Raw genomic sequence first — 20,142 nt, 5'->3', positions numbered from 1 at the left:
TTGTGTTATTCTTTGTAAACCATTCAGCAAATTTGTATATTTCCAAAAGATAGTTTTCCTACTACACGACCTTCACTTCACTTTTTCGGAGGGGCTATTAATGCTGATGGAAACCAACTTCGATCTATTTCTGGCTTTTCCTATACTTCTTACATGGTGCAATGTCTTCCCATTTGATCATCAAAGAGGATCATTTTGTCCAAAACTCTTTTGTGATATTTTTTCTTTTCTTTCCAATGGATTTCCTTAATACTGAGATACCATTTTGGTATTCATTTTTAGGCAAGTTTCAGTTACCTGTATATTATTTTTTCTTGCTAGAACAGTCTTTTGAGTCGGCTTCAACATAGCAACGAATGAATTCTCTGCAAATGTGGATATTTATATACCCCATTTCTTAAATATGTGTTTTCTTGAATAAACATATCTTGCTTTTACTTCTGTGCTTCATGTAACTGAAGTTGATTCATTGGTTTGCGGTCCCCATGGTGGTTGAAACCATTACAACATTAACAATTTGATTAACAGATGCCAATAGCCCTGCACTTGCTTCCATCTATGTAGCCAGTAACACTTCTGTTGGGCCTGGCCCTTTTTGCAGGGTTTTCCCCAAACCTTTTGCTTTCTCAGCCTAATTTTCTGACCTTCTTTTTGTTGGCTTAGGACTCTGAGCACTTTACCACTGTTAATCAGTGCTAAAGTGCATGTGCTCTGTCCTCCAAACATGGTATGATTGCTTTACACATGTTTGGCATATTTGATTTACCTGTAAGTCCCTTGTAAACTGGTATACCATATACCCAGGGCCTGTAGATTAAATGCTACAAGTGGGCCTGCAGCACTGCTTGTGCCACCCAGAGATGTAGCCTTTGAAACCTGTCTCAGGCCTGTTACTGCAGGGATGGTGCATGCTGTTTACTGCCACTTTGCCCTGGCATTTAAAACTACTTGCTGAGCCTTGAACATCTCTTTTATTACACACAGGTCACCCCACAGTAGGCCATAAGTAGCCCTACTGGCAGGGAGCTGTGCAAGTAAAATGCAGTACATGTGACTTCATGTGTGGCATGTCCTGGTGTGACAAACAGCATATTTTGTTTTCCACTACTGTCAGGCCTACTCCTCTAATAGGCATGCATAGGGAATTCCCTTATATATTTTTAATTGGAGATGTAATTCATGACCAGAAAGAAGTGGTGTTGCCATGTTTGATATGTTTAGAATGGTAGCGATAAATCCTGCGTACTGGTGCATTTGGATTTTATATTACTATTTTATAAATATCACTTTTAGAAAGTAGGCATTTCTCTGTGCTTATGACTCTTTGTGCTTTGCAGCCTGAATCCAAAACATGTCTAGGACTGGGTGACAGCTACACTTGGTGCATATTGATAAAGCACAAAAACTGATCATGCTTTACACATCACATAAATCAATCTTGACCACAAAAACATAAATGTGTGCTTTGCACGCGGCCAGGAAAACAACACTTAAGCTGAGAAAAGCGAATTTACCAGTACCATAAAAGTGTGCTTGACTAGGTAGAAACAGTAGGATTAGTCAAATAGTAAATATAAGATGTTTAGTAACTGATTACCTTATATTCTTAACAAAGATGTCATGAAAAACTAATGATGAAACTTAGCATTTCCCTTGAAATCATTGTAGAAGCACCATAACGTGTTAGAAAGTGGTGCAATTAGCGTATGCAATATGCTATATAACTGAAATTTTCAGTATACGTGCCAAAAATTTTAAATATCCTATAATCATAAAAACGATTTTATTGGAATGATTTTTAGAAATGGTTTACATGTAGCTATCTTTTCAAATTTTTGGTAGTAGACCATAAATAGAGTTGAAACTGTTTGTGTAATAATCACTGACAACCTTACAAAATATTCATATATGATATGTTTGATTTATTTCATTATGTTTGAACTTAATTAGAAGTGTATTTGGCTAAGGAATGTTAACTTTAAAATGCATTAAGATTGTCTTTTTTCCTTAGGCTGCATTATTTCATAGCCTAGTGTAATGGAACTATATTACATTTCCTCAAATGTTGCTTTATTTGTTCTGTACATGCAAGGTTTTTTAAGCAGCAAGAGACACTTTCAGAATTTCTTTGTGTGGGAATTGATGGGAACCTGGCCTTTGGACTATATCTGTAGAGAGCAACAAAGTAAATAAAATATTTGTCAACTAAACTGTGAGGATGGAATGGACAGTTGTTTCTCATGATGAGCATGGGAAAGTATGCTGGTGTATCAATTTGTACCTGGAGAACGGAAGAACGGTCACATGATGATCAGACCATTGTAGGGTGACTACGGATGTCACAACGAACAATTTTAAGTCTAAAAAGTGATTTTCCCAGGATGAGGGCGCCGCCGCTTTCTCCATCCCCACTTCCCTCTTGTGCTCAGCAAGCTGTTCTTCCGAGGCTGCCCCTTCACTTTCCTTGCCTCCAGTCTGCCTGCCAGACTTTATCTTTCATGTCCCTTGTTTTTTGCCTTTGCTGATGAACTTACCTGCTGAACTATTTGGAGCTGTCTGGTGAGAGGTCATAATTGAACTTTCCTGATTTATGCTCCATTCCCCTTGCCGATGGACATTTCCCTATTGAACTCTAACTTGATCCTTTTGCCCATACCAAAAGAACTCTTATGTACCATTCTCCTGTCTTTGTGGGTGATAGGAATTATTAATTCCAAGCCATTCTCCTTATAGAATATTTTGTTTAGTAATAGATGTATTATGACTAGATGTGTTGTTTTACATTTCAAGCTATTAAACCTATGACAGAACTTCTTAAAATGTTACTTATATGCATTGATTTTGGGTCTTTTATACAATAACCCAATTATTTAAATTTGTATGAGTGTTTTATTGTGTTTTAATGTTCTTTTTACAGAAACTGTGCTTACTGTTATCTGATTTATACATGAATCTCCCCTGAGGACAATTCCTCTTGTATCGGCAACTGCTCGAAGATGGTCATAGAATGTGGCACACAGTAGATACTGAACCCCCTACACACCCGGTAATTCACACGCAACTGCAGATGGGCCCTGGATATGCAAAGCGATATGGGCGCTAAACCCACCTACCCTGGTGCCCCTTCGGGAAAAATGGGAAGCTGAATTTCAAAGACCACTCCATGACAAGGAATGGGCTCGCGCCCAAGAGTTCCCTAAATAAGTGTCCCGCAACTACCGCTTCAAAAACATATAATTGCACATGCTACACGGCGCATACCTCACTCCCGAGAAGCTCCAGCAATATTACCCGGATGGGTCCTTCACATGCCCCAAATGCCCAGAACCCAGCGCTTCCTTTAAACACATGTTTGGGACTGCCCAACGCTCCACACGAATTAGGCTACAATCCACACCACCCTCCTAGCACGCACGGGGATCCCAGACATCAACACATGGGAGGCCTGCGCACTGGCCATCAACAAGCGCTGCAAAAACCTGAAAGTCGAGATGCGATTCGTGTCCCTGGCGCTCCTTCTAGCCAAGAGGTGCAAAGTGATGCATTGGAAGGCACCGGGGGGTCCTCCGTTAGCAGCATGGGTGGGGGCAGTCAAAAAATGGAGCACGGCAGAGGAAGAGTTACGTCACACAGAAGAAGTCAAGGGAATCCGCAAGCATCCCATATCCATGCCATGGGCACTCCTACTTTCCCACTTCACTCCTTCACACAGGAAACGTCCATCGAGCCAGGGTCCCAGACCACCCACTCCCCTGTAGCACAGGCACACCACGCGGCAACACAAGGCAGGCCCTCTGTGGAACCGGCAGTGGGTGGGTCAGGAATAGAGGCAGAGGCTGGACACTAAGCACATCAGCCTTCGCGCGGTTCCCCCAACCCCTGAGCATGTATGACTCGAGAACTACCCAGAATGTAGTAGCTGGATGGCCTATATCATGTGGCGTGACATGAGACACAGTGTTTCCCGGTTAAATTCCCCCAAGTTTCTTTCTTTTTTTCCAGTTCAAATCATTAGCTGGCACATAGCATCCGCAGGGCAGGGATGACAATGAGAACGAGCGCACGACTTTCAGTACAGCACATAAACTACCTTGCATAGACTCAGACCCAGCCTCACACGCTCATCCGTGTCTATACTGTCACTCTCAATTTGGATCAGAGGGGTATATTCTAAGATGTTATTCTAATCCATGGCAAGTTGTATCATCAATAAAATATATGGCCTATGTAATATTGTTACTACTGTACTGTACATTAAACAAAATGCCAATAAAAATGATTTTATAAAAAATACTATTATCTAATTTATAAATGCATAGCTATGAGAGTAGTATTTTTCAATTTGGCCTCTAATGTGTGAGTTGACTGCCAATTATTGGTCCTCATTTCATGGCCAACAGTGGGACACCCTGATTTCTCACCCCTAACTATGATGAAGAAAGGTCTATCAGAGGACTATCACCTCTGTGGGTGAAGCATTGAATAGGAGAGTAAAAACTGTTTCTCGTGTGGGCCCAGTGCTAGGAGAAACCTGGTTATTGCTTCCATTACAGAAAAACCTAGTAGTAGATATATGATTTTGTCTAGTGATAGGAAGAATTAGGGTGCCCAAAATATATTTACCCTGTCCAGTCCAAAAAGCTCAAAATCCCATGGTACAGCAGAAGGAGTGATGCAGTACAGTTGGATTTTGATGCCTTGTAGCAGCAAAGGAGTGTGAGATTTAATAGGGATGCACGTTGTGATTGCTTTGGCTTAGATTGCAGTGCTTTAAAATGGCTGTGTGATAATACGCAAAGTTGAAAAGTTGTATGTGCCGTATTGATCAATGCAAAGAAGTTAAAATTGTTTTCGGGTCCGTTTGTGGCTTAAGATCCTGGACTATACACACCCACGGGGTGGTCTTAGTGTAGAAGAAACTGAGTATGTTGTCTGCTGTGTTGTGGTGTTTGTCGTGAGACATCGTCGCCAACATCTTACACTTGTGCTAGTGGTAAGCGATTAGTATAGTTGATCTCATGTGCAGAGGGAATAACTGTGTCAATTCGGGTGAATTTCCACTGGTCAAGATTTAATTTGCAGTGAAAGATAAAGATAGGTATAGAAATAAGATTAATATGTATCACCTTTTGAGTGAGATACATTGTTTTCCTTTAGAGGAGCAGACAGCTTGATGTTGAAAATGCTTGCATATTGTCTTGTGTATTTGCTCAGAAAACGCACTGAAGAAAATTGTAAAGAAGCGTGGTCTGCTGCAATGAGCGAGATTGACGTCACAGTGTGTCGCACTGTGATTGTTCGGTTAGTGTAAAGACAGGCTGAGATTGGTTGACTACGTTATAACTGTTGCACTGTAATTTGTTGTGATTGCCAAAAAAGAGAATTGTGAGAGAAATTCATTTCCTGGGTTTTGTGGAAAATATTTGTGAAATACGCAATTGAATAAAAAGTTTTTCAAAGCTTTCCAAAAATTATTACAAGAAGATGTGATCATACCTGTTAAAGTAGGAGAAGACATACCGCATGAGGGTACATCGTATTCATGGTTAAAGGATTACATCAAATGTATTTGGCTTGAACAATGGCACAAAACTAAAGAGAAATACAAGGTTTTGCAGTTTCCTCGTTATGAGACATTTAATTTGAGAATCATTGAGAATTTGAGGAGGAAATTATATGAAATGAGACAACCTCCTAGATCTGCTCAATTTGAGGCATTAAATACTTGTGAAGACATAGCGCATCAAAAAGAGAAAGAATAGTATCAGGGAAGATATGGAAGAACCATAGATCAGTATGCAGTAGGTAGATGAGATGCACAACAGAAAGTATGGCGGCAGATGTTATTCAGGGAACAAAGATGTACTCCTTGATACCTGTAAAAGGAGAGATTAGGGGAAAACAAAAAGAGAAAGGAAGGATATCGAAACAGAAGAAAGTGATTCTGAAACAGAAGTAATGACGTGGAGGATGATCTTTTAAATGACTTACTGAGGAATCGGCCACCACCATATAATTAAATCTCAGAGTGAGAGTATGACAAACAGAAATACAGCTGAGATTCCAAATGCCCCAGTTATGTCTGAATTACCAAAAGAAGCTAGACTGATTTCTTCTATAGGGGAGGGGGGGGGCAGAAATACCAGCTCCATTGAACCCATTTGAATTGAATGCTCCAGATGCTTTAAGTGTTCCTGTTACTATTGGTCCTGTTGTACCTGTTTATAAATCTAGGTCACAGATAAATACTGACCACAATCTGACTATACCTGCAGGAGTAAATATGGCACATGGTAATCCACAAGATTTGACAACAAGATAATTGCTTCAGACACTAATGGTTCGGATTCGAAGTAATACTGATGGTAGTAAGAGACCAAGTTCCATTTTAAATCAGACATTATTTAATCGTAGAGCAACAGTCGCCTGCACACGCTACTAGTGTATAAATTATATCAATAACAGTGTAACAAAAGCTTGAGTCTTTGCTGGAACATGTGCTTCAGTTTATTCACAACAGCCTTAGCCAACACGTGTATCGTCGCGCTTACGGTTGTGCGTAGCAAGTTCTTCAGGGCTAAGTAAAAAATAATAGTACAGAATTGGAAATTAAAGGTATGCAACAATAGCATCCAATATCAGTTTCCCATTTTGAAAGACTAACTTTTAAGGATCGGCTTGTGTTGTCTACTTGAGCCTGTGTAAACCCATACTGTCTTAAATGTGTCACCTTGGTTGTTTAGTGAAAAACTAGTGTATGTAAAAAAAATATATAATAACACTCTTAGATAAAATAAACTTGTCCGAAGTTAAGGCATGCTTGTTCCTTGTGAGTCCAGTTGTGACTTATGAACCTAAACAGTCAACAGTGACTTTGCTAAGGTGAATTTAACAGCACTCCCTTATTGTTGCCTGGTACCCGAAGGTATGTAATAAAAAACAAAATACATATACTCAATGCGTGAAGATCCTAGGGGGAGAGAGACGGGTAAAAAAGAAAGACAAATGATGCTAAGTATATCAGCCTGTAAAAGGAAGTTTATCGTGCTATGGTGACCAAATTTGACTGGGAAACCAACCTTAAATCCGGTTGCATTTCTGTCCCGAATGGGATTCAATACGGTCCAATGTTAGACACACAGTTCAGACTGCACATATCTTGTGTCCAGAAATAATCCCTCCTATTCTAGGATCTATGTTTGATCCTAGAAGCAGAATGGTTCAGAGATTACTACCTTTTTATGTCCCCAAAACAAGTGAGCCTCCTGAAATAACTTACCATGCTACTGAAATGACTACGCCAATGGGAATTTCAGTTCCTGATGCATCCACATTAGCCTCTTCGCTGCGGCGCAAATTCCGCCGCAGCGCTGCTGCGGTGCTGGACATTCCAATCTCGGGCGTGGTCATGACGTCTCCCGGCCGTCGTACGCACACGGCCATTGTGACTCATGACGGCCGGGAGACGTCATGAGCATGGAAGAGGTTAAACATGCAACCTGGAATAAGTATTGGCAAATGGAGATTTACATTCAAATATTTTAAGAGAACAATGTGTATTTACACCTCAAGAATTAGATGATGGCTTGGAGTATTTAATACCACAAAGGTACAGTGAGAAAATATGATATTGGGAACTCTTAGTCCGCCAACAAATCTTATGTGATGCAGGTGGGACCTGGTTCAAGGAAACCCTATCATTTCATGGTTGAGTTCAACCCACTCCCTAGGACTAGTGTTTTTTCATAGCTGGGTGTATTGTTGGATTCTGATATAAACTGGCAGCCTCTTAAAAGTAAAAAGAAAGGGGATGTTGTTAGGGCCAACTCCGCTGTTTGTAATTTTGCTTCTAGATTGGGCAAGAGACCCATTGGGACTCTCTTGCAGATATACAGGGCTAAGTGTACTTCTAAGGTGACCTACAGTAGTGAGATTTGGGGCTATATCCCTCATGACAACCTGCAAAGTGTTGAAAATACCTTCCTAAGATGGATCCTAGGAGTAGCACAGGGCACTTCCACCTTTGTAGCACATGAAGAGTTGGGTATGGTCTATCTTTCTGATACACTGGCTTATCGTTCCCTTTTGCTGTGGATGAAAATTTGGCTCAGCAAGAGGAATACATTAAGTCAAAAGATTTTGAGGGATTGTCTAGCCCTGGGCCTTTTTAATTATATCCCCTTGTTCAAATACATTAGGGAGTGTTTAATAAGATTGCGAAGGGCAGACCTATTTATTAATCCAAAAACAATCTGTAGGAAGGATTTGGTTGGGTAAAGAAGACCTTTTAAAGAAAGCGGACGTTGGATAGGGAAGAGGTGGCATTAAGGAAGCCTAGTGTCCGTAGGTACATCATATTGAAAATGGTGAATCAACGGAGCCGTATCTTTTATGGATCAAATGTTTTTTGTTGTCCAGGTTCCGTTTGGATCTCTTTCATCTTCTTCTCACCCACCCGCATGGGCAGAATAGGGACAGAGTCTTTTGTCCTGTGGCTGCGACGGAAGGTCTCCACAGAACGTGCTCTATTTTTTAATGGTTTGTAGTATTTTGTGGTACCTAGGAAGTCACATAATATCCCCATTTTAAAAGAGGCAAATTTTAGGCAGTTAACCAGCCTTTATATTCTTACAAATGCTTTCAGGTAATTTAGTATTTTATGTCCTTAGTGTTTTTTAAGTCTGCTGTCAGGCTTAGATTTGGTTGTGACTAATAGACAAGGACTATTAATGGATGAATGAATTTTGATACTATTTTTTACTTTGTATTTTTTATCTACGTACTTTCAGAATTTCTTTTAAAATGTTTTTTGAAAATTTTGTATCAATTGTATAGTAATTGAAGGTGATGCGATAGATGTATTGCCTAATAGATTTTAAATATTGTACATTTACTGCACCTGGCTTTTATGTTTTTTTGCAAAATCTGAATAACGTTTATTTGATTTGATTTTGTCCATCCCAATTAGATACCTATAAGATGAGGAACTATTGTTTCTTGGTAAAGAAATTACCCGACGAGGTAGACAGACACACGAGAAGCTAGTTGAATTTGCTCGGAAATATGAAACTGATGTTCAGAGATCAAAGGTTTTGCAAAAAACATACAGATTAGACTTTAGTAACAGAGATTTTGCTCACTTGAGGCCAGTTGAAATTAAATTACAAATGAAGGAACTAATGACACTGATCAAGAAATGGGCAGAGAGAGAGAAATGGGAAGGTAGAAGGTAAAAAAAAAGAAAATGCAGAGAGTAAGGTAGCAGGTGCCTTCAGTTGTCATCTAAAGAGGTAATGGAGAAATACAGATGCTTCCTGTGAGGGGACTACCTGGTGGGGGGCATGTGCATGTGCCTTTGACTAGAGCTGATATTTTGTCATTCACAACTGGATTCCCGAAATTGAGAGATAATCCAGTGGAATGGTACAGACAGATTACAAGGTTTTTGGAATTATCCAAAGTTCTTTGGTTAGATTTAAATACCTTGTTTGGCATTGTGGTTCCTGGAGACTTGTGGACCAAGTGTAACATTTTAGTAGATTGGCCTCAAACAGAGCCAGAGAGGGATCCTTTGATAGGTGCCCCAACCCCAGTGGTCTTGAAGAAAAATTAACAAGTGATTAATTTCTTGAAAACCAATATTTCTTTTAAAGGAATCGATTGGCTAAAAATTCTCAGAAAACCCCAAGAACTTAAAGAATCAGTTAATGCCTATTACAAGAGATTGATACAGGTTTTCAAACAGTATAGTGGGATGAAAAAGTGGTAGTGAAAGATATGGGACATTTGGTTTATTGATTTGTGAAAGTTTTGAGACCTGAGATTGCTTCCATGATTCAACAACTTTTTACTATGCTGGCAGAACAGACCGGTAAATGCCATTTTGCGTTACAGAAGTACTGCAGAGATGAATTAGAGGTAAATCATAGGAAATCAAAAGAGAAGTTAATGATAGTCCAGATGAAAGCAGTAGAATCCTTTAAGTTTTTACACTGCAGTTCCAGCACACGGAGGATCTAATTTGGTTCCTGTAATGCACAGTGTTAATGGTTTTCAACAGCAGAATTTTCAGTCACAAGGTACAGGTCATGGTGTTACAGTAGACTCTAGAATGGGTGTTGATGTGACAGCTTTGAAGAAAACAAATCCATGTCACTTGTGTGGAAGATGTGGCCATTGGAAACATAAGTGTAGATTTAATGTAAATAATCTTGAAAATCAGATACAGAATGGAGGTTATGCACAGCCTCAGGAAATAACATGGTCCAGACTAAACAGATACAAAGACAGAGAGTGAAAAATCTTAATACATCTAAATCAATGCAGATACCTCAAGCTCCGATGCCTCAACAGAATGTACAGGTACAAAGGTGCAATATGAATTCAAGTCTGCAGACAAATAGAAACTCATTCCCAAATCAAAATGCATCACAAAAGTATTTGATTCAGACAGATGATTACAATTAGGACCCGTCAGCCTGATGCGGCCTGAGGAAGGAGAAGGGCTTTGTGCTTGGCGCAGCATTAGAGGTGGACCAGAGTGGTCCATATGTGGACACAGAGGTAAACAGGAATCATGTCTCATTCCTTGTTGACACTGGTGCTACCCGCTCTACTGTAAAACTAGCAGAGATTCCTAACTAACCCCTCATGGGAGAAAATATACAAGTTATAGGAGTTTCAAATAAAACGTTGTCCACCCCAATTTCTGAAGCAGTTCCAATTAAAATAGGGTCCTTTGAGGATCGACATCGATATGTGGTGTGTGATTCAAGTCCAGTGAATCTACTTGGATGTGACTTATGTGCAAGCCTAATTGTTCCATCTATTGCACTCCAAAAGGTATTGGATTTCAATACCAATGATGAGGATATTGTTTTTAAACTTGCCCGACAGATATCTGACAAGAGTATGTATCCCCTTCTGATCTAGGAGGATCCACTAGTTCTGGCCTCTTGATATATGTTCCTAAAAAGAAGAATGTTCAGAGACTTTCATTTTTGATTAGTGTTTTTGTATCGTTAGAGAAGTGATTTAGCTTGGGTAGACAATTCTAATTTGGGCTGAATTCTTCTGGCCGACATTTTCGAAAATGGCGGATGTGTGGCAGGGATGATCCAATATGTCGGGACACATAAGACCTATACACTTCATTTTGATGGCAAATCATAGGTTTTGAGGGTTGAGTAGTCTTATAGAGACAGAAAATATCTCCTCAGAGCCACCCTTTGGCCATTTTCCAAAATGGTGGCTTCATAATGATGTATTTTAGCCATCATATTCAAATTTGTAAACATGAGTGAGGCAGGTGGTAGCAGAGGATCTCTAGCTCCTGACAGAGCGTTGCTAACTTCAAAATCTGACGACTCCTTCAACAAAGAAAAATGTGTCATATTACAAATTAATCCAAAAAAAAAGCTAACATCAACTGCGGCTGGACAGAAGAGAGTTTGAGATGATGCAGAAATACAGCAAGCCGAAGTTCACAAAAGATTAAAACTAATGAGTGAAGAGATGAAATATTTTATTATTGTAAACAAGTCCTACAAGTCGTATACAATGGAAAAAGCATGGAAAAAATGTGTAATAAAACAGCAGAAATCTGGGACTCACAACAAGCATCCAAGTCTTGTGAGAAAGCGATGACAACCAAATCCAATGCCCATCCACATAGAAGAATAATGGCTACCACTGGTCCACCTCCAACAACTGATCAATTAGCAGAGGATCATCAATGTGTTGTCTGTGGTTTAACCAGAACAGGGGTAAAAGGGATTGACAAAAGTACAAAGTACAGAGAATGTGAGTCTCAAAGGGAAACATGTTTTTATCTGCAGCTAGTTTCTTCCCCGAAGAAGTATTCAGCCAAGCAGCTGATCTAAACAGGGAGGTGAATGTATTTGAAGTGGATTTGTGTGCCTACCCAAACTGCGTCTGTGCATACATTTAAAAATATGAATGTACAACAAGCTCCCAGCAGCAACTTAACCGCAAGCCTTCAGCTAAGTTTGCACTCAGTGCAAAAGCAAATACATTTTTAAAGCCACTCTTGAGTGCTGGCTACGGGTTCACAATCAGTGAGATCAAAAGATAATGGCCAACATTGATGAAACTGTATTGATCCATAATGATGAAATTAAGATTTTTCTGGTGAGAATGTACAATGACAGGATTCGTTTTTGTCAGCTTAACAAAAAGAATGAGCCACTTATGGTGTTCATAGCTGATTCGACTCCTGAAGTTCTTAGTGCCAAAATAAGATCACAGGATGCAGTAAAATCAGTGGGAACCATTTTAAAAAATGTCCGGAAAAGATTCGATTTTGGATTAATGACACATTTTGTGATGTCCCAGAGCGCTGCAAATCAAGGCAGTCAACAAGAATGCCTGGTTTTGTCTTAACATTTTTTACATCATTGTTTACTATCAGCAAAGCAAAACTGTTACAAATTAAAGTTCTTGAGTTTGGAAAATATGTTGACAACATTGATGAAGGCTTTGAGTATATAATTGAAGAAGTGGAAGACAATACCATGACCCGGCATGCTTATGATGTGCAAATGTACTGTATTTTCCAAATTATGTTTTATTAATTATATCACGGCAAATAGAAAACTCCGCTACACATGATGGCTGCCCATGCAATCTATGACAAGTGCAAAAATAGAGAACTAATCACTTCAATGAAGAGGATTGGTGTATCAACAAGTTATGATGACATAGTGCGGAGCAGGAACTGGTTAACAGCTCATGCTGTAAAATCTTGTGAATCCGACATCACACCCCTTCCAAGTCACTTTACCAGTGAAGGATTTACAATTGCTGCTCTTGATAATGTTAATTTTGAAGATAGCTCTTCCTTGTCTGGAACAAACCGCACACATGACACTGCAATAGTGCTTTTTCAAGACTCTACAAATGAAGTAGCTGCTGGAAAACAAGCTGTGTCAGCTGTATGCATAAACCGACAAAGCTGGAAACGTATAACCCAACTGCATTGCCAACGTGTGCAAAATCACTGCAAGCCATCAACAAGTCCCAGTATATCAGAACGTTTCAAAGTGGCTGAGGACATGGATCTTTTTCTACCTTATGTTGCAGTCTGCAGAGCTGATTTAACTGACTTTATCATATCGCTTATTCGGTGCGGACTGAAAAATTAAGAAAAACCAGTTCCTCCGTGGGCTGGAATTCATGCTCTGATCTCTCAGATTTACCGTCCCACTGAAGAAGGTTGGGTTTTTACCAGCAATGCCATCTCCAGTCATAAAGTACGCAACAGCATACACAGCTCTAATAAATTTCCAAAATGTGCATGTTCAGCTTGAAGACCAGCCTATCCTGCCAATCTTCTGCGATTAAGGTATTTTCTGTATTGCAGTTGACATTTTTATGAGCAATCCAGTAGAATTTGATGATCTTTATCCAAAGATGGGCGTTTCCAACATAACAAAAAAAGTTGCATTTCCGTGTGCACGAAGTTATCTCACTGGATTTGGCATAGACAATGCACTTATTGAGGCCGAAATCTTTGGAAGCAAATCAGTCCAGGCAATATTGAGAGGAACTCATTAAGTTCATTTGTTCATGCTCATCATATCGAACGCTATACAAACATTGCTTTGGAACGCTTTCTGGAACAAGAATGACAAAATCTTTGCAAGTACTGGGGAAATGTTTTAGACATGATATCTCTAGTGAAAACTTGTAATTTGCTGATCAGGAAGGTAATTAGCAGCTGCACGTGAAGACTATGGAGTCACTGATTACTGTGTTTTGCAAATTCAATTGCATGAACTACCTGAGATATTCGTCCTAGTATTTGGAAAAAGCAAAGAAGCTAGAAGTGAAAAAACCATACCTCTTCAGAAAATTAATTCAAAGGCATTTTGTGGTGAAAGATAAAGAGGGATGGTTCAATGCTGTGACTTCAGATATCAAACTGGAACAGACGATCCAGAGATCACAGAAAAGCTCCAAGGGAATTGTGGGTCAGACAAGTAAATATGACTATGTTGCTCAATGGCAGCTAGTTTTAACATGAAGTCCTTTCTATTTGCAATCTGTTCAGAGAGATGGGAAATTCAAAATTAATGGACCATCATGAAACTGTTCCTAACCACAAACTTGTGGGAAAGAAAGGGGAACGTTTTAATAAACATGTTGACAGCCTTCTTCATTTCATGCAGCAGCAAACAACCCCTTTGAAATGACTAAGCCTGTGCGACTACACAACTTGGTGACCAAACAATATGTGGATAACTATATAAAGACACGTCTTCTATATGTCCTGGAACATGGATCGAAACTATATGCAGAACTGAAGCAGGAGAGAGATTTGTATTGAAAGAGAAAAAGCGGTTTAACATAATCACTAAACTGAAACTTCCATGCTTTAATTGTCATAGTAAGAGATTCGTCCAACCAGCCACTACAAAACAGGTTACAAAAAACACAACATTTGCAAGCACATAGAGCAAAAGAAAAGGGGAATATATCAAGGACATTCTGTTGCATGATCTTCTTCCAACAAACCACTGAAGCACAAACTACAAGAGCTTGAAAAAAAACGTTGACCTGAAGAGTTTCAGTTTGAAAAGGTGTCCTCAGCAAAAAATACGGTTGTTGTGGAATATACGTCACAGTTGTGAATGGTCAAGATTTCATCTATGCAAAACTTCGGAGAGGTCGTTCCGACTGTTCGACAGATATCAAAATCAGTGTGTACCTTGCAAGAACTGCACATTGTCTTTGACAGTGTGAGAAGCTGGCTTGGTATATGGTGTACACTTATGCACGTTGGCAACTTGCACCAATTTAGACAACACTTATGGCATTTTTAGTGGTCTCAAACAACCTTAGAAAGGTCTCTAAGTGGTAGCTGTGGAGAGCAGCCTCCAAGCTCAGTCCAGAATGAGTGTAAAGCAGCTTGTTTTACCAGAACATAATGTTATAGGTATAGATTAAGTGAAAAAGAACCAGATAGTGTATTTATAAAAATATGTATTTATTATAAAACACTCACTAACCCATACAGATATCTCCTAGGCGGAGCTATACACAATGCACAAAATACTTTTCAATAGAAACAGGTAAGTAGCACAGAATACACAGTGGTCAGTAGGGGGAGACCAAGTCATATACTAAAATAGTGGTATGCGAACCACTACTCAATTGAAGACTATACCCAGAAGATGTAGAAGTGCAGGGGACCCAAGGAACCACCCAAGGTAAGTAACCAGGAGCCCCACGGAGGCCGTGCACAGAGTGGGAACATGACAGCGGGATCAATGCAAATCGATGGATACGTTGCAGTTGCAATTTTAAAGAAGAAGGACCCTTCCCATTGGACCCTGAAGAATCCCTGTGGAATAGAAAAGGTTGGAGAGCCACCCCACCAGTGGATACCCTAGGAACCAGGATACCTACACCAGGGAAGCTGGGTGCATAGGTGTGAAGTGGCGTCGGAAACCACGTTGAACCCAATGGAGGACTTCAGGAAGATGCCGCTGCTGGGGAATGTGAAAGTGTCCGGTGGTACCCAAAGGTGGATTCAAGTTGAGAAGTGCCTGCAAGCAGAGGGGACAGAGTCTATGCAACTCAGAGGGCAAAGAGTCATGCTCACTGATATTGGGTGTTGCAGGAGAGATGACTGTGGCTTTGGAACTGCAGCTGTGAGGACCAGGTGGCACTGTGGAAGACCAGGAGCAGTTCACTAGTTGTCCCATGTCGGATGTCGAGAGTTGAGGGGTCGTTGTCCGCTGGGAGCTCCAACAAACTTTTGCAACTGCAATCAACGTGTCAAGCGAAGAAGGTGCAGTGTCGGGACCAGCAAGGTCCAGGTGACTCCCCACAAGCAGAAGAGTCAGGGCAGGCACCAAGCAATCAGGGGAGCCCACAGAATTCAAAGATGACCCTAAAGAGCATCCACAGGCCGGGGGCACTGGAGTCACAAGAGGACCTCGAGCAGCTCACCAAAGATGCAAGCCCACTTTGTAAATGATGTGGTGAGGACAGAGGTCTTGGTCACTGGATATGCTTGAGGTTGGGGCTACTTGGAGCCCGAAGATCTTGGTGGAAGGAAGCTAACAAGCCTTTGCAACTGCAAGTCAACATGGTGCACAGGGGTTTAGTTCCTGCGGCTCCGACGAGAGATACTGCCCTCAAACTTGGTGAGAGGACAGGGCAGGCCTCAAAAGATGTGAAGAACCACCACCTGTGTTGCTGAGCCTTTTGGAGTCCATGGGAGTCCAGGATCAGCTGACCGGTCAGCTTATCTGCTGAGTCTGCAGATGCAGGGAAGTGACTCCTTCACTTCAAGGGAGATTCTTTCAGATGTCTGGGATGTCCACAGGCCTTGGAAGGTTCCTGTATGGTGCACAGGCACAGACGTTGCAGCAGACGAGCAGGGCGACAAAATCAGGAGCAGCAGGAGTCTTCCCAGTTGCAGCCTTGATGCCCAGAGCGAAGTCCAGAGTGCCCAGATGGTTGAAGAAGTGGTGTCTTGAAATGAATCTTGTCCCACGGCAAATCTAGGGACCAACCCTCAGCCAAGTCCTTAAGTACCCTAAGGAAAAGGGTTGGGACAATTCAGGGTGCCCTCCCGGAGGAGGGTCGGACAGTGGGGAGGGTACTCCCATGTCCTTTACCAGAATTTGGAGTTATGCACTACCCAGGGGGTCAGTTCAATAAGTATATTCACTTGTAGAGTTGTAAAAAATCAATTCTTCATTTTCAAAGTCATCTGACCACACAAAGTTCCAGCCAACGCATTTCGTTCATTAACCAATTAGCTTCTTCAGGGTGATCATTGTTCGGTGGGCGAGGAGAGAGGTTCTTCCTACAGCCGTGTCCTGTGAAGCGCGTGGTGCGAGCCAGCTCCGTTAAGCCCGTCTTGAAATGTTACAACCAAGCGTCCGTTCCGCAGGTTGTCAGTGATCGAAGATTTAGGATGGCCTCCTTGATAAGGGCCAAGATCCGCAGTTCTGGGAGCGAAGTACGCCTGGTTGTATCCCAATCCGGTCAGCTGACCTTTGTCTAGTTTCAGACTAGAGTGGGAGCCAACAGCTCCCTGATCTGATTTGAACTGGACTATGCAAGGAGGGCACCAAGTGTGCCCTTCAAGTAGACTGAGTGGCGCTAGCAAGCGCTCCCACTTGGCTTCCATACACTAAACCTAGGCTTTCCTGTTTTCAGTTTCTATTTTTGGTAAATTCTGGTGGGGTTTTTTCAATACCCTAAAAAACAGTGGTTATCAGTGGTTACACATTTTTGTGCCATTAAAAACAACAGAAACAGTGTTTTTCCGGTGTTTATGGAATTTAAATTTAATTTTTAATATTGCCTGCTTTCTGCACTGATAGTGCATGTGTATAGGTAGTGTGTGCACAGGGTATATATGAGGACAAAATACATTTTTACTGCACCAGAATGGACTACTAAGTCAATAGCATTCTTCATTAACTCTGAAGATTGTAAAGATGCTTTCAGCATACACTCTAGCAAGTGACAAGGATATCTTACAGGGAAGCACTTTAGTTACATTGTATTGGCCCCTTAAGGATGAAATAAAATGACTCTTTCACTCATCTTTTCCTTTGTTTGAATGGCACTTAGTTTGTGGTTGCAAAGGTGTTTTTTCAGTGTTTATATGATTACACCAGTGATGGCTATTTTCCTTTCGGTGGGGTTTTATCAGTTATTATAGGTTTAAACCTAAAACCAAATAGCCTAACTAAACCCTATCTGGGAGGTGGTCAAACCTCCCTGTGACAGGATACCTATTGTTCTGCCTTCCCCTGCTCGAGCTTGGCTCAGCAGCAAGAGGGCAGAATCGTGTCTCTGGTCGGCAGCAGCCATGTTGTGCTGTCCGGGTCTAGAAGACTGGTACCAGGATGCACTGAGAGCCTCCCGGAGGAACTTTACTGCATGGAATCATACCCCCACACTGTTTACAGTGTGGGGGTATGATTCCAAGATGTTTGATACCAAACATGATAGTGTGCGTTACAGCCAGTTTAGACCTGGCTATTTGTTATGGCATATCCGTGAGCTGGCCTCCGTGTTTTGATCTTATTGGTAGGCGCCTTGATGCCTTCGGGCTTAGTTTGCGCGATATAAATTGCTTTTCATTCATTCATTCATTCAGATGGTCATCGTGTAATGATGCAGGGTCCCTCTATATGTTATATGGCTGTCTCACTTACAACCCAGGAGAATGGACTTCGTAGGCTATAGGTGTGTCCTGCTCATGCAGGGCCACCCTCACACTTAGAACCAACCACCCTGCCTTCAGGATTGAAAGGCCTGCCTTAGGGGTGACTTATAGGTTTTAAGTACAGTGGCCTTAGATATAAGGAAACCTATATCATTTGTAAGTGGTGCTTGCACCAGCTTACACAGACTGCAATGGCAGGCCTGTATTAACAAACTGTGTGGTCTTCCATGGGTGGCATAATACATGCTTCAGCCCATTGGGGACCCCTGGTGTACCTATGCCCTGGGTACCGTAGTACCATATACTAGGCACTGATAAGTGTACACCAGTGTCGGATCTGGGATGTACCTAAGTACTTAACCCTGGGCGTAGTTCGCGAAGTAGTGCTGGGCGTAGCTATGCAAAGTGCACTTCGCACTACGCGAGCTACGCGTAGCACTTCGTGAACTGCGTAGTACCCTGTTCGCACTGTGCAAGATGCCATTTTCAATGAATGCACAGTGCGGACAAGCATCCGGCACTGTGCAATCATTGAAAACGGCATCTTACACAGTGCGAGCTGTAGTTTTCTGCCGCTCGAGTAGATTTTTACTCGAGCGGCAGCTTTCTCAACGCGGACTGGTAGTTTCTCATCGCGAGCGGTCATGAGCATACGCGACCACTCGCAATGAGAAACCTGACCTCCCCGCATAGAGAATCTCGCCGGGAGTTTTATTTTCCACGCTCGCGATCGGCAGCGTGATGTTGCTGATCGCGAACAATGAAAAAGTCTCGCCGGGATGTCATTTTGCTTGCTCGCGGTCGCCAACTTTACGTTGAGGACCGTGAGCAAGCAAAAAAATGACCGCTACGCTACGCGTGTTTGCAATGTGCTACGTGCAATTCGCATAGTGCGAAGTAGCGCAAACTACGCGAGCGTAGCGTAGTGCTTTGCCCAGGGTTACTTACCATGCCAATTTAGGGAAGGATGCACAGAGACTGGGGTCCTGATTAACAGGATCCCAGTCAGACTTGTCAGAAACAGTATTAAATCAAGCAAAAAGTGGGGGTAACCACAAAAGCAGATCCTACTTTCCTACAGACAGTTATCTTGAACTATCTGCCGAAGAATGTGAGAGAATCAGATGAATGTCTACAAGTGGGACAATTTACCGTGCCTGCATCAAAAATTCAACACCTATACATATACATCTTGATCAAGTCTGGTCATCAACATTGAACAAGATGAACTTGTAGATGTTAACTCACTAAAACATTACTGATGCTTCAATGAACACTGAATTTCCGATTATTGCAAGTGGAATGATTGTCAATGAGGAGTTGGTGCCTGCAGAGATATATTCAAATGGTACAAGCCATATTGTTCAACAGCAAATTGGAGGAAGCTGACCTTTGTGTTGTACCACATGTTAAGTGGGCTGTTCGAAATGGTTCCAATCAAATCATTGTACTGTCGAATGACACAGATGTTATTATTGTGCTACTTAGATTTGTTGCAATGTTCACAATTCAAGGATTGTCAGAGTTATGGATATGTTATGGAACAGGTGAGAACAGGTGAGAAAAGAAACTTAATCCCGCTTCATATTCTGTAAAAGTAACTTGACCCAGAGATTCCCACTGTTCTTATCAATGCACATATTCTTACAGTGATGACGGTATGCGCAAAATTGGAACAAAGCTGGAAGCTTTAAATGCTGAACGTGTGAAGTTTCTAAAAGAATTTGTGGTGATGGGAGAAGTATTTGACTTTAAAGACGTAGAAAATATCTTGTGTGTGTGTGGAAAACGAGTTTTGACTGTTGCAAATTTTGATGATCTTCGGTACAGTAAGTTCAAGAGCATAGTCCTGCTAAGTGGCCTTCCACTGACATCATATTCTGTGCATTCTACTTGATCAGAAGTTGTGTAAATGTTTTGCATGA

This window comes from Triturus cristatus, chromosome 4_2 (assembly GCF_964204655.1).
Source record: "Triturus cristatus chromosome 4_2, aTriCri1.1, whole genome shotgun sequence".
Lineage (NCBI taxonomy): Eukaryota > Metazoa > Chordata > Amphibia > Caudata > Salamandridae > Triturus > Triturus cristatus.
This window is presented reverse-complemented; position numbering follows the sequence as displayed.